The 17,080-nt window shown below is 39.8% G+C and overlaps 1 pseudogene; it reads right to left on the bottom strand.

Moving 5' to 3' along the window:
• Window positions 1-289: 289 nt before the first annotated feature.
• On the bottom strand, window positions 290-16,812 carry LOC101442650 (sulfotransferase 2A1-like; annotated as a pseudogene).
• Between the last annotated feature and the right edge of the window lie 268 nt (window positions 16,813-17,080).

Genomic DNA, 17,080 nt, shown 5'->3' with positions numbered 1-17,080 from the left:
CTGAATATTTCTTGCACCAATCTTGACCTTTGCAAGTCCCATCTTTCTTCCCATCCTGATATTGATCCTTACTTCAAGATTGCATCAGATCTTTGGCCACAGAAATGATGACACATTTCAGCATATGTACATCCCATCAAGTAATACCATACTGAAAGTATTAGAAGTTTTAAGAAGAAATGAATAAGAAAATTAAAGAAAGAACACATGTCCTACATATGTAGTACAATGACAAAAATGTAGACAATAACTCAACTTGATCTCCTCACTGGAATAATCTCTAACTGAAAGGATAGAACAGACACATTATAAATGGAGGTAAGTTAGACAGTATGCAATGGAAATGGTAATTAAATTTTTGTAAGAATGGCCACCTGATGCAAGTCCTCATATGCCACTATCAGAAAATTATCTTTTCTCCTCATTGACAGCCAGCCAGCCACGAATATGGTCAAACCATGATCCATATGGCACTACAAGAGAAGTGGAGAGAATAGGTGGCATTTGAGTCACCCTTGTGTACTGATTGCTCATAATATTCTGGCCATTTGGAGACATGCCATACATCTTTGAGGAAGAAATGAGTAAAGTAGTGGATTTTCTTTTTCATTTCACCAATTTTTATGAGAAATAGTGATCTACATTTACTCCATTGATGGCAAAACACTAATTGCTCTATATGATAAAATATTTTAAGACCAAGTTCACATATGAAAAAAATGAATTTTGGAATTTAAAGGAAATTGAGATAGCAAATTAAAGATTTAATGTGTTATGGACTCAGTATATTATGGAGTCAATGTTGTTGTTCTTTCCATTATGAATATCATTTATTTCCTCAATTCCAAGAGAAAATGTGATTAAATGTAGCAGACACTGATTTTCCTGTTCATCACCTGCCCTATACCTTGGAAACAGCACATTTGATGAAAATGTTTCCTCACATATTTACTTTATTCAAAGGACTGTAGTTTAAAAATCATGCCCTAAGATATCACATTACCTGAATATTGTTAATGTGTTCTGACTAGTGTTTGTGACCCTTGCCCACCAGTCCCTCTTCCATGGACATCAAGAGAAAAATTTCTGCCCTATTCTGTCTCAACAATAAAATATTGGTCCCCTAATACAGGAATGTTGAGCTCTTTTTCAGGTAATATTGATACAAAATAATAGAAACCTATGCTGAGAATAAAAACAAACAAAATTCTCAAGCAGAGATGCAGGATGTTCTGGTTGACTCCAGGGTTCTATCTGTTCCTTAGTGTGGTCTATGTGAATGTTGGATTCAATGATAAAGCGTGGCATTTTCATAATTCCCTTTTTGCTTGAGTAATTTGTGATGTTTAGTGTTGTTTGCAAGTGATAGCATGGTCTAATTAAGTAGGACCTCTGGTTGTTGAGATCATGGCACCAGGGCTCACATGATGAAATTAATTTCTGGGCATAAAGTAGATCATAAACTCCAAGAAAGATCTTGGAATCAGCATTCCAAAAATCTAAATGAAAGCTGTTTCTACCTTGCAATAAAGACACCGAAATTTTTGAGTACAGACAAGTTTTCCACACTCTCTCTATTAATACACCCCCAAGTTCTCTTTAACCAAGAAGCAAATTGGGGCTTAAAGAATTAATGACATTTCTCCTCTGAGAAACACCTAGTAATAAGTTGAATAATCAACATTTGAACACAGAGAGTAGAAGCACCTAGAAAAGAACACTGAATGTAGAAACATGCAAGATCATGGCCAATCAGGGCATATCGTGCTGATAAAGGAAAAAGGCTTCTAATGGAGAATATGTATACTCCATAGGGCTGTAAGGGAGTGTCCTAAAATGTAAGCCAATTGAATAATCTGACAATTATTTTTGGCATTACAACCCTTTAAAGTATCTTTTATGGAAATCCATTTACATAAACCCAAGATACCATTCATAAATAATTATTTTTAATAGAAATATGGGTTGAAGTACATGCTCTTGAATATAATATCTATGGGAGCCCATGATCTTAATCAGGAGGATATTAATTAGCTTCATTTCTTGACACATTTTCACTTCCTTTCCAATATTCCCGTCTTTAGGTGTGTGAAACTTCTTCTTGTGCACTTTCTGGTGCTTCTCCCCCAATCTTACATAACTGCTAGCATACTCGAACACTTTCTCTACATCTTAATTGATTTAACTTAATAATGGATTCTAGATTCAACTCTGTGGTATGATAGCAGGAGTCCTTTTTATGTTAATTAGGATTCTTTTTATATTATTGGTGGACATTTTGTTCTAGTTTATTTGTTTTGCAATTATGAATAAGGCTGATTTGAACAGCCTGGTACATCCTTCCTTTTCACACTTTTGCTAATGTATTCTTTCACTGAAAGAAGTAAGAATCCTGCATCAAATGGAAAACACACATCTAATTTTGTTAGATTTGGTAAAATAAGCCTTCCTAGGCTTGGACCATTTTCCAGTCCCACCAGGAACAAATGGCCATGCCTTTCTACCAACAGTTTCATGCACAAGGTATTTCAAAGGTTTTGAAATTTTACTGTCATAGACAGAAGAATAGTCACTTTAAAATCCTTGGAAACTATGCCTGTTATTTTTTGATTAACTTAAGGATCTTGAGAAGATCTTGATTATACTTGGGGCCAATGTAATCAAAAGGGTTCTTGTAATCAGGAGGCAGGTTTGAGAGTCAGATAAGAAGATGTGATGGTGAAAGCAGAGTTTCAAATAATGTGACCATGAGCCAAGAAACCCTGACTGCCTCTAGAAGCTCAAAAACCAAAGAAACACATTGTCCTCTAGAACCTCCAGAGAGGAACGCAGTTCAGTTGATAACTTGATTTTTGTACATAAGTCTCATTTCAGACTTCTGATCTCCAGAAGTGTAAGATTAAAAAAATTGTTTTGTTATAAACCACTAAGCCTGTGGTCACTCTTTGGGAAGCAATAGGAAACTAGTACACTAGTCAACACAAGTGATGTGAAATGGCAATAGAGTATAAAGTCATACTTGTCTTATTTTGAATGAGATATAGTATCTTTGCATATGCTTATCACTTACTGTTTCAGTGTTGATAGCTTAATTTTGCTTGAAAATAGTACAGGGGACTAAGGCAGGGGATAAAGAGGAGGATAGGAAGAAAATAGATGATAATTGAAAGCATTGAAGCTGTGCCATGGGTACTTTAGTAGAGGGATCATTACCCACTGTCTCTACAATTGACTATTGCATTAATAAAGGTTCTCTAGGGAAAGAGAATCAACAAGAAATATCTGTCAATAGTATGAGATTTTACAAGAGTCTCTCCCACAATCTTGGGGACGCACAAGTCCAGGTTCCATAGGCAGGGTGTAACCAGGGGATCCAATCAAAATTCAATTAAGGTTCTTGATGAGTATTGGGACACATTGGCTGTCCAAAGATGAGCTGGAAAATTCCTCTCAGTGCTGATATCAGTTCCCCTTTTAAGGCATTCAACTGATTGGGTTAAGTGACACTCATTGCTGATGGCAATCTCCCTGACTGATGTAATTGTAATCAGTTATCTATGAGTTACCACTGAAGTAAAGTCAATGGTGGCTAAAGTCCATAAGTGTCCTCATACTACATTTAGCCTAGTGCTTGCTTGACCAAACAACTTGGCACAATTACTTGACCAAGTTCACACAATATTTTAACCATAACAACTATCTTTTATGTTTTCCATTAAAAAGCTATACATTATCATCTGAAATGCTTGAAAAGATGAGAGTCTGGCCAGAGAAAACTAAAGCAATTGATTTTACTGCATCAACCAAGTCAACAGAAGTAGCCACAGTTACACAACACATCATGCATTTGTTTCTTGTTTATATTCATCATGGCTTAGATTTAAAAATATTTAAGCCTTTTATTTTGAGATAGATTCAACATGCAGTTGTAAGAAAGGCTAAAGAGGCAGGTGGATGTGGCCTAAGTGATAGGGTTTCTGCCTACCATATGGGAGTAACTGTGCTTGATCCCTGGGGTCTCATTGGGAAAAAGAGGAAGAAAAAGTGTGCCTGCATGGTGATCCGGTACCTGTTTCATAAGCTAGTGCCTGTTTCATGAGCCAGTGTCCATGCAGTGAGCCAGTGTCTGCACAACTGAGTCATGCGGCAAGATGATGATGCAACAAAAATGAGATGAATGGGAGCCAAGGTGAAGCCCAACAGAAACCTGAAACTGAGGTGGTGCAGCTGAAAGGTAACCAATCTCCACCTCAGAGGTCCCCAAGATCAAATCCTGGTGAATCCTAGAGGAGAAAAAGTGAAAAAGAGAAGACCAAAAGAATTAGATACAGAAGATCCCCAGCAAATGGACACAGACTTAAAAAAAAAAAAAAAAAACAGTGGGGGAGGGGGATGTAAAGGGGAAGGGGGAAATTAAATAACTAAATCTTAAAAATAAAAAGGAAGACAGGAGAAAGATCTGGGTACCCTTTACACAGCTACCCCCAGTGGTAACATCTTTCAAAACTACAGTATATTATCACAGCTAGAAACTTGGAATTAATACAGTCTACTGTTATTATTCAGAATCTCCTAGATTTACTCCTGTGTATGTATTTAGATTCATGTAATTTTTTCAAATGTGCACATCCAGGTACCCAACATCACAGTTTAACTAGAGAACAGACCTGTCGGCACAGGGATCCTTCAGGGTGCCCTTAAATGTCCATAGCCACCACCCCCCTGCAGTCCTTGGCCACTGGCAGCCGTTCCTCTCTCTAGCTCAATAGCTATCATCTGGGGTCTTCTATGAATGGTGTACATGACCGGTCAAAGGACTTAGACCTATTCCTAGGATTTGTTTTCCCCAGGTCTCCCCGCTGATGTAGGTAGATGTATTAAAACGTTCCTTAACCATGGGCAGCAGAGTCCTTATTAGGATAATCTGGATAAAATCTTTTTTTCATTTGTTTGGGCTGGAAGAGAGATGCATGTGCATCTAAAGGAGATAGAAGCAAATGGTGGAGATATTGGGGTTCTTCCTAATTCTCAGAGCAGTCTCCTTTTGAGCAAGTGGACACTCCATGGCAGGAATTAGAACAAAATGCTGGAGAAGCGATTAATAGCATTTTTGGTAAAGGTTGAGGTAAACTTCAAGCCAAGAACAAAATGAATGTTGTCTTCCCAGTGCTTAGCACATGCAGCTTCAATCAATTGTAAACAAAGAGAAACCTGCAGCAAGGCAGGAATGGAGACTAGGGGGGTCGATAATTGTATCAGAACATGCATTGGTTGGAAAGGAAAAGATTTTGCTTGAGCAGGATGACAAATCATGAAGAAGCAATCATCTGTGGTTTGAAAACCTGCAGGGAAACTCCATGGAGAATAAATTGGAGGGGTCCAAAGAAAGGAACAGGATGGAGAGTCTGCTGTATGAAGCAGGCGAGAGTTGGCTTCATGCTATGCATCCCGCAAGAGTAGGTTCTTAACCTTAATCCATTCTTGTGGGTGAGACCCCATCCTATATAGGACCTTTAGATGAGGTTACTTCAAGCAAGGTGTGGCCAACAGAGCAGGAAGGGCCTTAATCCTATTCCAGGAGTCCTTTATAAACAGAATTAGAAGCCAGGAAAGGCTGCCATGTAACAGAAAAAACGATGACAAGCATTGCCAGTTGCAAAGCCCAGATTACCTCAGTCTTCTGTGAGAAAGCCTTGCCTCGATGATGATACCTTGATTTTGAACTTCTGACCTTGAAACTGTGAGCAAATAAGTCCCCACTCTTTAAACCAGCTAGCACTTGGTATTTGTTTTAGCAAACAGGAACAAAATCAAGTAGTGTAAATGAAGTCTAGGTCATGGGATTTAACTCTAATATAATACAGATAACATGTCTATTATGTTGCATATACACTACCAAGTAAAAGGCAGAGTCTCTAGTTGGGTTCAAAGAAAAACCATTCTAGTAGAGAGAGACAAAGAAGGGCCAACCAATATGCTAACTGATGAAATGTGTCAAAGGGAAAGAAAAGGATGTGAAGGATTAGAGAGAGGAATGCTTTTCTTAGAATGCTATAGTTCACTTCTCTGGTAAGTGGACATTTCTCCTGAGACATACAAATGTAATTGACAGAAAATATTTGCATTTAATATTAACTGATAAAGGAAAGCGGAAGGTGAAAAATGAATGAATAAACATTGAAGTCTAGCAATCAAGGGCAGAGAAAACTTAAAGAGGAAATCCAAGCAGAGATCTGCAAGGAGGTTGGAGTGGAAGAACATGAGTATCCATGTGTCTGAAAAGAATAATTGGAAAACCTGTGAGGAGGCAGAGTGTGTAGACTAATGTGGGCAGTACTAGAGGCTTACTGATATCAAGGTTGGAGGGCAATGTGGGTATTTACCCAGAAACATTGTGAGTTGGATTTGAGGTACACGAATTCCACTATCCCATAGAGAGATGTATTTCAAGACAGACTCACGATATCCATGAAGGAACCATTGAAAGAATTGTTCAAATAACTCTGTAGATTTTACAGTCTTCATTCCTTTCCAAAAAAAAATAACCGGAAGCAATAATATCTCTGTGATTTCTGATTATGTAAGTAGCCTAAAGGGAAAGGAAAAGTGTGAAATAAATGGCTCTGATTTCCTTACTCATAGATCTTAGAAAATGGTGAAACAGCTATTCCCCATTAAAACATGTGGCTACTTGTCAGTCTTCTTCTGTTCATTTATTCAGCAATGTTTGTCGTTGTGTGCCAGAAATTATGTAGATACTCTAGATGGAACAGTGAACAAGACGTGGATTGTTTCTACCCTCAAGGACATTTCAATACAAGCCAAGGAATAGTTCCCCAGTACTTTGAAGGAAAAATGATGTTATGCAATAATGGTGCCACTGTGTAAACTGACCTGCGTTATGAATAAGGAAACCTGAATTTTGCTGGGACTCTGTCTCTGACTTCTTCCCTAATCAGTGCGATACCAGACATTTCAAGCTCAAGGTCACAGCTTCTTTACCTATAAGTGTCTACCAAATCAGCATTCCCCAATCACGAATGAGACAGATGCTGATGGTTGACAGTGTATAAGTGTTCTATTTAATATAAAATTCAAAATGGTGGGCTGAAGAACTTTGTTATGCTGCTGTCGATTGGGAAACCTCAGAGAAAAATGGTATCAATAAACCTGAAAACAGTCTAGGATGTGCTGTATCCAGTTCTGATCACCTTCCTGCTCCATGGTTGTACCTGGACATGCCCAGAGTCCTGAGTCTTTAGTGAAGTGACTTGTCCAAGTGAGATCCCTTCTCTGAGCTCCAGTTTCCTCTTTTGTAATATGGTGATAACAATGTGCTAATAATAATCAGGACAATAGAAATAGTTACGATAACTAATAACACTTGTTGAAAATGCACCATATGTCAGCAACCAACCATTGCAGCACTTTGTCTGCAGTATAATAGTATTTTTATGAGAGGGCAAGCAAAAAAGCATATTATTTTATGTTAAAAAATTTGCTCAAAAGCAGCACATTGGCAAATGGAAGAGGTGTGATGTAACAATGGAAGGGTTTGCCTTACATGACAGTATTTACTTTATGATTTTATTTTAGTGAAGTATAGAAAACATTCAAAAGACAACTTTATGGTTTGATAAAATGACAATCATGCCAAACTGAGTAGGAGAACATTGGTGATATCAACCTAACAGTGTACCTCATGCTTTTCCCATCATTTGGCACCTCATGTGTGACCATACTCAGAAATGTTTTATTTTAAATTGCTTCTAAGTGTTTGTGTTTTTATAATATAAATATATCAATAAATTATATCTACTATATGTAAATACATATTTATATAGTATATATACTGTATTGACATATAGTGTTTATCTGTTTATAGTAAATGAATAGTATATGAATGATATAAAGTATAAAAATTTTAGTACTCATGTTTTTCTACATGCAAAATATATACTTGTGTCAATAGATACATAGTGATATAATTAAATATAATATATAGATATATAATATATAGTATGGTATATGTTTAACTTAAACTACAGTACACAACTATATATAAATATGCATATCAAATAAAAGACAATATTGCAGTACATGTATTACTATATGTCTATATTTTATGTATGTAAAATATATGACATACCATTTATTTTGTAATACACATATTTACACATATATAATAAACATCGACATGTTCACATAAAATTTTTATATAGCACAATTTTACATGTGGTTCATATATATATACACATAACTATTTTATGTAATATTACAGATAGTATATAAGATATGTTCTCTAAGTACATATTTTATACAGTACATATAACCATACATTCATAAAATACATATATTCATACCCATGTTACAAAGCATTTATTAACTATTTTCACGAACATACCTGTATATTGTTAAAATCCCTGCAGCATTTCTATATTCGAGTAACTGTGACCTTGAAATGTGACTAATCCCCAGGAGTTTCAGAGGGTATTGCAATGAGACAGCAAGCAGCCCTGAGTGACTATTGCTGAAGGGGTAAAAGAGGGAAGGGGGGTCTCTCAGGCTCTCAGTTTTGCTGGTTTTCTCTCCCTCTTCCTCTCCCTCTCTCTCTCCCCCCTTTCTCTCACACACTTTCTCCTTCTCCCTTTCCCTCTCCCTCTCTCCCTCTCCTCTCTCCTTCTAACTCTCCTTCTGCCTCTCTCTCTCCTCAACCCTCTCTTTCTTTCTCCCTCCTTCTCCCTCTCCCCCTCTCTCCACTCCTCTCAATATCCCTCCTGCCCTCACTACCTCTTTCATGTTTTCAGTAGAGAACCACATTGACATGGAGAGGACCTGGCCTACAACTACGTTTTTGACCTTGAGCAGTTGAGAAAAGTTACCTCAGCATGGCTGATGGAAAGCAGAGAAGGGGATCTTCAAGGACCAGTGGGATTTTTGTCATAAACGAGGGGAGGAGAGGTTTTGCCTATTTTTGTGAAAGCGTAATGGAGAGTCATTTGCATTTAAACTTCTAACATTAGAAGTTCCTCAAGGAATATTGTTTCCTAAATATTCCTTCTTCTTCAACTTTATATCTTGTGATAATAACCAGGCACTGAAATCTATGCAAATAATCAGGATACTCACAGGAGCAGGGAATTAAGGAATTGAAAGTCATGGTCTCCCATTCTCTGTTGAGGACAATTTCTCAAATGGAGTGGAGGGAGCTGCAGTGTAAGCTCAGTCATTCTGAGGCACAGTGGCAGAGGTCATGACTTGGGGCCCCTGGGGTGACAGAAATGGACAGAACGGGATCCCAGAAAGGGTACTGGTCTAGAGAGGTGGGGACTCAAACATCTGACAGAATACCCTGTAAACTGAGGGCACACATCTGGGCTTCAGGCATGGCACAGGGTGGCTAGAGACAAGATGGCAGCTGCCCTTAAGTCATTAACACTCCTGCATCCAGCGAGGCAACCCAGCAGCCAGAGAAAGATACTAATGTTTTGTAGAGTGTGAAAAGGGTAAGAATTCCCCCTGGCTTCTCATCAGAAAACATATAGGCCCAAAGAAAGTCAAAAGCTGGCTTTAAAGTGCTGGAGGGAAAACCCAAACCCAAGCACACACATACAACCATTAGCTTCCAATCCTTTATCCATGAAAGATGAGAATTTACACCAGAAGCTGTATCCTACCATAACAAATGCTTGAGGGGTGGGATATATGGGTATTTCCTATATATATAAATCTATAAAAATATGCATTTTTTTTCAAGATTTATTTTCTTATTTATTTCTTTTCCCTTCCCCACCTCCTCCCCCACCCCCACCCCCGGTTTTCTGCTCTCTTGTGTCCATTCACTGTATGTTCTTCTGTGTCTGCTTACATTCTCTATGGCACTGGGAATCTGTGTCTCTTTTTGTTGCCTCATCTTGCTGCATCAGCTGTACATGTGTGTGGCACCACCCCTGGGTAGGTTGCACTTTTTTCTGCATGGGGCATCTCAATGTGGGGTGCACTCCATGCACATGGGTCTACCATATGAGGGAGACACCCCTGTGTGGCATGGCACTCCTTGCACATGGCAGCACCATGCATGGGCCATTTCAGCACATGGCCATGAGGACCTGGGTTTGGACACTGGACCTCACATATGGTAGGTCGATGCTCTATCTCTTGAGCAATGTCCACTTCCCTCCTAATTTTTTAAGGTAACATTTTGTGTGATCATATATCTTTTAAAAATAAATAAAAAATATATTTTTTTAAAATGCTAAAACAAGTCTCTCAGTATGAGAGAAAGCAGTGCATGCATAGGAGAGAACAAAGAGCCTCAGAAACAGTAACTAAGTGAGTAAATATTAAAGATATTTTTCCTCCTGTAATTCACTTAAAAGGCAGACAACTGTTTACAGCAAATTAATAGCACAGTAAAGAAGTTTTAAATCTATCTTCTCAGGTGGCCACAGCACATTTGCTACACTCCACCTCATTCTGTCTCCAGGTTACCCATCTTAACAGATCCCAAGCTCCAGTAATACTAGTTCAACACCCCAGCTTTCCCTTGATCAGACCCTAAATGAAGAACCAAAGCCTCCATCCATATGCCATCTGTAAACCCCTGCCCTCCTGGGGAGGCCCAATACCATCCCAATATTTCTCCCAATATTTCTCTCCCTGCTTCACCCTCAATATATTTATGATGTTTTTTAAAATAGGTCTTATTTCTTGAGCATGCCCTTTGGTCAGATAAGATGTCAGGCAATCACTAAGCAGTATTATTGCTATGGAAGTCCCTAATTATAGGTTGACCCATCATCTTTTTCCACTTAATTCTTTAGTAGGTGACTTGAGTTGACATTAATCAGCACATTTTTTCTTTCATGGAGCAAAATACATACTAGGTATATAATATTTAAATATATGAGAAAAACAAAGCAGGAATGCATGCACAAAAGAATAAATGAATTCAGGAATGACTACTACCAATTTGAGCTGCAAAGGCATTGCACTATAGGTAATAAACAAAAGCTGGAAATCCAAGAATCAAACCAAAATTTTCTGATGCAAAATCACAATAGCTTTCCAGAACTTGGTCTTAGGATATTTTTTTTGTTTTCTTTTGTCTTCATTCATTCTTTTCTTCATCCAATATTTTCTTCAGTTTCTATCTTGTGCCTAACATTATGCTACTTCGTGTAAAATGGTTAAAAAAGATAGTAACAAAATAAACATGACCTCCATGACCCTGGAGAAATCAGTGAAATAAATGAACCTGACAATAAACAAGGAGACAGAGAGAAATATAGCACAACACTAACATAATATAGCACACTGTGGTTTTAGAACCTATTGATAATACTTCTATTACCACATCATGTAAGATGGTTTAACAAGGGAGTTTCATGCAAGTTACTCAACATCTTTGGTGTCACATGATTTCAACAATAATCTAAGAAGAATACACATTTATATTTATTGCCCAGGGTCACTCAGTTTTAGAGCCACACTTCAGAACTTCTGGAATTATGCATAAGGCATGTGGAGCTTTTCTTTCTTTTGGCAGAAACCAAGGATTGATCCCAGGACCTCATACATGGGAGCAGGATCTCAAATACTGAGCTACATCCACTTCCCATGTGGTGTTTTGATTGGGAAAACCATGCCATGTGTAGATGATATCATGATTACAGATACACAACTGCATTCCTGATGTGAGTGGCAAGTCATATTTCCTCTGAAATATAGGTTCTGATTTATAAACTATAAATGGGCAACTGAATCTTGGGGTGAGACAATGCTCAACTTACTAATGAAGGCAATATTTTTGGGAGCAACACCACAGTGATTATTTACCGCTGGATGCTATAGCTTGGAACAAGTTTGTCTAATATGCTCATGTTAACAATTGTCATATTAACTTGGTCCTTAAAACACGGGCATTCAGCACACACAAGAGGGCGAGAGGGTCGTTGCCCTTGTTCACTCACCTTGGCTTTGGAACTGAAGAATGACTTGGGGAAGAACTGAATGGGGAGGTGGGAGATGTAGAATCGTGGGCCTTTTTCAGGTGTATGATTCCTTATTTTTTCATACCCATTCACAATTTCTAGCCATGGTGAGCGATCCCAGGTGACAACAGACTGGATCCAGCTGGGGTCTCCTCTTGAATGAATCAGGCAGATGATCTCCAACAACCAATTGGTTCCTAGATTAAGAAGAAAGTGATACCTTCAACAGCCTGATCTCTGGCCATGCCACCACTTCTGAAAGGCACTTTTTTTTCTTCCACCGATAATGCCAACGCCCATAAATCCAAGTATGTTAATGCTCCTCATTTTCCTTCCTCAGCAGCACTTGCTCAGTTCTTCAGACTTAAAGCACATGGCTGGCCATCACATGCTCCCACTCCTCCACCCTTGCTCCCTCCTGGACAAACACACTACACTCGCACCTAACCAGTTTCTCTTATTCCATATCCTGAACTGGGTGAGTTTGATTGTGAGGATTTCAGAGGTGAACAAGAAAAAGAATTGGCCACTAGATGAATATAACACTATACTTGTGGCGCTGCTCCATAGGTTTATGAAAGGGGCAAGCTCCTGGAGCCAGAAGCTTCCAGAGGCCAGCCCCACTGCAGAGAGGATGTGAGCCAGGGGGAACTCCTACCCTCCTAGGGAAAAGCAGATAAGAATTTGGCCTGCTGTCCTGGCCTGAGGCAGCCCTGTGTGGAGAAGTGGGCCACAAACTCTTGGACTTAGAGATTCCAGTATTACTGGAGCAGTTTGATATTATTGTTCAATTCCAAAAAGAAATTATTGAATTATATTTGTAATCTGATCTGTACCTGGGAATCTGATCTGTACCCCAAGGGGTGGGGACTCACAGATAAAAGGCATGGCAAAGAACATAGTTGAGGGTTTTATGATGTTTGAGTTTGATGCTGAAGTCTTAAGATGGAGCCCTGAGAGGTAACTTCACAGACAAAAAAAAACCAGCCCCAGGAAGAAAGTAACCTTGAACCAGAGAAATGCTGCACCCTGGAAGAGAGGAATCCAGGAAGCCTGAACCCTCACAGCCACAGGCTGCCATCTTGCTTCAGCACATGAAAATAGACTTTGGTGAGGAAAGTAACTGATGCTTTATGGTCTGCTATCTGTAAGCTCCTACCCCAAATTCATACCCTTTATAAAAGCCAACCAATTTCTGGTATTTTGCATCAGCCCCCCTATGGCTGACTAATACAGAATATTATACTGGAAGTGGGATAGTACTTTTGCAATTACCAAAATGCTGGAGCAGTTTTATAAATGGGTAAAGGGTATTGCTTGGAAGAGTTGTGAAATGTTTGGAAGTAAAGACCTACAGTGCTTTGAAGAGACTGTTCATAGCAATACAGATGTTAAAGAGACTTTTTATGATGCCTCAGAAGTAAATGATGAAACTATGAATGGGAACTGGAAGAAAGGTTGTCTATGTTTTAAAATTGCAGAGAACTTAGCAAGATGAACTCCTGGTGTTGTATGAAAGGCAAAATTTGAAAATGGCAAGCCTGGGTATTTAGCTGAAGAAATTCCAAAGTAAACCCTGAGAATGTGCCTTGGCTTCTGCTTGCAGCTTATAGCAAAATGCTAGATGAGAGAGATAAGCTAAGGTCTGAATGGTGTGGCAAAAACAAAAGAGAAACTGATTCTGGAAATTCCAAGCCTTTGGAAATCAAGCTCACAGTGAAACTGCCCCATTTGTGGACTTAGCTAAACTTGGAATTGACAAATCAAGATTGAAGATGCAGTTATCTAGGAAATAATTGTGGAAAGTCTTAATGTCTGATGGTTTTGACCCCTCCTTCCTGCATCCTAATCCAAGAGACTTTTTGCCAGAGCCATATGAACAAAATCACTGTCAGCCTGGAATAAAGAGAACATGGAAAGGAGAGATTAAAGGAGAAACAGTTTTAAGAGGAAAACCATGGAAACTGAGGTCTGGAACTTGGACATCACCTTGGGCCAAGAGAGGAACCCCACCCACATGTACAGGGAGGATGAGTTTGCCCCACCAGTTGAAGAGGGTGGATATTCCTGTCCCTTGTTCTGGTAGAGTTTTGCCACCCCAGAGTACAGAGAGATTGGAACACATTCCCCAAGGATTAGGGTGGTTAATGTAAGCACCCCACAGGTCTAGGAGGGGTGGATCTTTCCCCAAAAGGTTAGGAAAAGCCAGGTGGTCTACTCCTTGCTCTGAGAGGATTGAGCCTGTATGCCAAGTTTAGGGGGAATGTTGTCATCACATCACTGTACTAAGGGGATTAAGACTCTAATACAAAGATTGGGTGAGGTGTGGCAAACACCCCAACACTCTTGAAGGGAGAGGTGTGGAGCTTGGTTGACACCCAAATGCTTGATGAGGGTGGAACCAAGAAAATGGCCATTGGGCAAGACTGTGGAAAGGGGGGGTCTCCATATGGCCCCAAGGAGAAGAAATCACCTTCTTAAGAATGACTCTCAGACTTTGAAATCAAATGGAGAATGTCCTGAAGTTTTACTGAACTGTAGAGGACCCATGACTCATGTTTCCTTCCCAATTTCTCCTTATTTAATGAAATTTTTTATTCTTTGTCCATTTGTGTATTGGAAGCAGACGAATTGTTGTGTAAGTTTCAGAGGTCTAGAGCAAATAGGACTTTTCCCTTAGACAAATTTTATTTCTTTGTTTGTGATATAATTTAGTACTTACAGTGAAACTGATTTGTCTTTTTAAAGATTTATTTTTATGTATTTCTCTCCCCTTCCCTGCCTGCCCCCCATTTTCTGCTCTCTGTGTCCATTCACTGTGTGTTCTGTGTCTGCTTGAATTCTTGTCAGATGGCACCAGCAATCTATATCTCTTTTTGTTGTATCATCTTGCTGTGTTAGCTCTCCATGTGTGTGGCGCCACTCCTGGGCAGGCTGGGCTTTTTTCACACAGGGCAGTTCTCCCTGTGGGGTGTGCATCTTAAGCATGGAGCACCCCTATGTGGGGGGTGCCCTGCATGGCATGGCACTCCTTGGGCATAGCAGCACTGTGCATAGGCCAGCTCACCACACAGGCCAGGTCACCCTGGGTTTGAGCCCTGGGCCTTCCATATGGTAGGCAGGTGTTCCATCAGTTGAGCCTCATCCACTCCTCAGGGTTTTTGTTTGTTTGTTTGTTTGTTTTTAATATTGTAATGTCTTTTTGCAATTCAGAGGGTGGAGTGTGGCAGTTTGCTATTATTGATGAATTCCAAAAATAAATATTGGAATATGCTTGAAATCTGATCTGTATTTGGGCATGAAGGAGTTATGATTAGGGTATTGAGTCCCCACAGAAAAAGGCATAACAAAGAACAGAATTGAGGGTTTTCTGGTTTTGGAGTTTGATGATGAAGACTTAAGCTGGATCCCTGGTAAGTAAGCTCACAGAAGAAAGAGAAGCCAGCCCCAGGTAGAAAGGAACTTTGAACCCAGAGAAAAGCAAGACCCTGGAAGGGAGGAATCCAGGAAACCTGAATCCTTGTAGCCATCAGCTGTCATCATGCTCAAACACGTGAAAATAGACTTTGGTGTGGGAAGTAACTTACACTTTATGGCCTGGTATCTGTAAGCTCCTATCCCAAATTCATACCCTTTGTAAAAACCAACCAATTTCTGGTATTTTGCACCAACACCAGTAGCAGTTTGATATAATTGATAAGTTCCAAAAAGAAGGATTGGATTATGCTTGTAATCTGACCTGTACCTGGGCATGATTAAGTAATGATTAGGGTGTTGCTTCATCACCCCTTGGTGGGTAGGGACTCACAGATAAAAGACATGGCAAAGAACAGAGTTGGGGATTTTTGATGATAGAGTTTGATGCTGAGGACCCGGGAAGTCAGCACTCAGAGGAAAAAGAAGCCAGCCCAGGAAGGAAGGAATCTTGAAACCAGAAGAAAGCAAGCCCCAGGAATGTAGGAACCCAGGAAACCTGAACCCTCACAGACATCATCAGCCATCTTGCTCCAAACAGACTTTGGTGAGGGAAGTAAATTATGCTTTATGGCCTGGTATCTGTAAGCTCCTATCCCAAATAAACATCCTTTTTAAAAACCATCCAGTTTCTCGTATTTTTCATCAGCACCCCTTTGGCTAATACATTTACCTTATGAATAGTAGAGGGATATTGGGCAGATTAAATCCAAGGCTTAAAATTGCTTGTGTGGATTCTTTTTAGAAGAATGTAAATTTGGCACCAGTGACCTTTTGAAAACTGCTGATCCCTTGGGTGGTTAGGACTTCAGATTATCACTATAAACACATCCAGTCTCACTGCATTGTTCTCCCCATCCTCCAAGGCACAATTGTCCCTGGCTTTATAATTTCTTGAATATGCATCCTTTTACTCTAGGCTTTTCCACACATACCTTCCCCCCTCATCTAACAATCTCGCATTTATTCTTGAAATCTCAGGGTAGAAACACTTCATTCACTCTCCCCCCCCCCCCCAAACACTCCCTCGCGATCACAGGCATTGGCTTTAGGATTCTGTCCAGAAAGGCCCCATATGATTTGTCAGGTCCTTTGGATTACAGGAGCCTCTCTCTGTCCTTGGCATCAATATGATGCCACTCTGATCACCAACAGTCCATGGCGAGCAGAGAGCAAGCACTGGTGACATTGGCCCTCAGCCTTCCTCAGTTTTGGATCCTGCTTCCTTACCTGACTTTGGGTAAGAAAGTGTAATGACATCTTCGTCTTTCACCACAAATTTATTCCTCAAAAGCTCCAGGTTTTCAACAGTGAGTGTAGGGAAAGGAATCCCATCTACCAACATATAATCAGCAGCCGTCCCAAATGCATCCTGCCAAGACTTCTGGCAGCTCAGGTGTCAGCAGTCCTGGAAGCAGCTACTGGCTGTTTCCCACAGCTGAGGGAGTTGAGCATTTAAGAAAGCAGGAGATTGGCACAGACCAGTCTGCAACTTCCTGAGGTTGCCATGCTGGGCCACAGCCTTGGAAATACCAAGGGAGATGGGAAATGGCTCTCTAACAACAGCTTGAGTAATCATTAGCTAATGAAGTAGTTTCAGAGGACGCATGTGT

Source organism: Dasypus novemcinctus, chromosome 18 (assembly GCF_030445035.2).
Source record: "Dasypus novemcinctus isolate mDasNov1 chromosome 18, mDasNov1.1.hap2, whole genome shotgun sequence".
Taxonomy (NCBI): Eukaryota; Metazoa; Chordata; class Mammalia; order Cingulata; family Dasypodidae; genus Dasypus; species Dasypus novemcinctus.
Note: the sequence above shows the minus strand (reverse complement) of the source record. Positions and strands in the feature narration are given on the sequence as shown.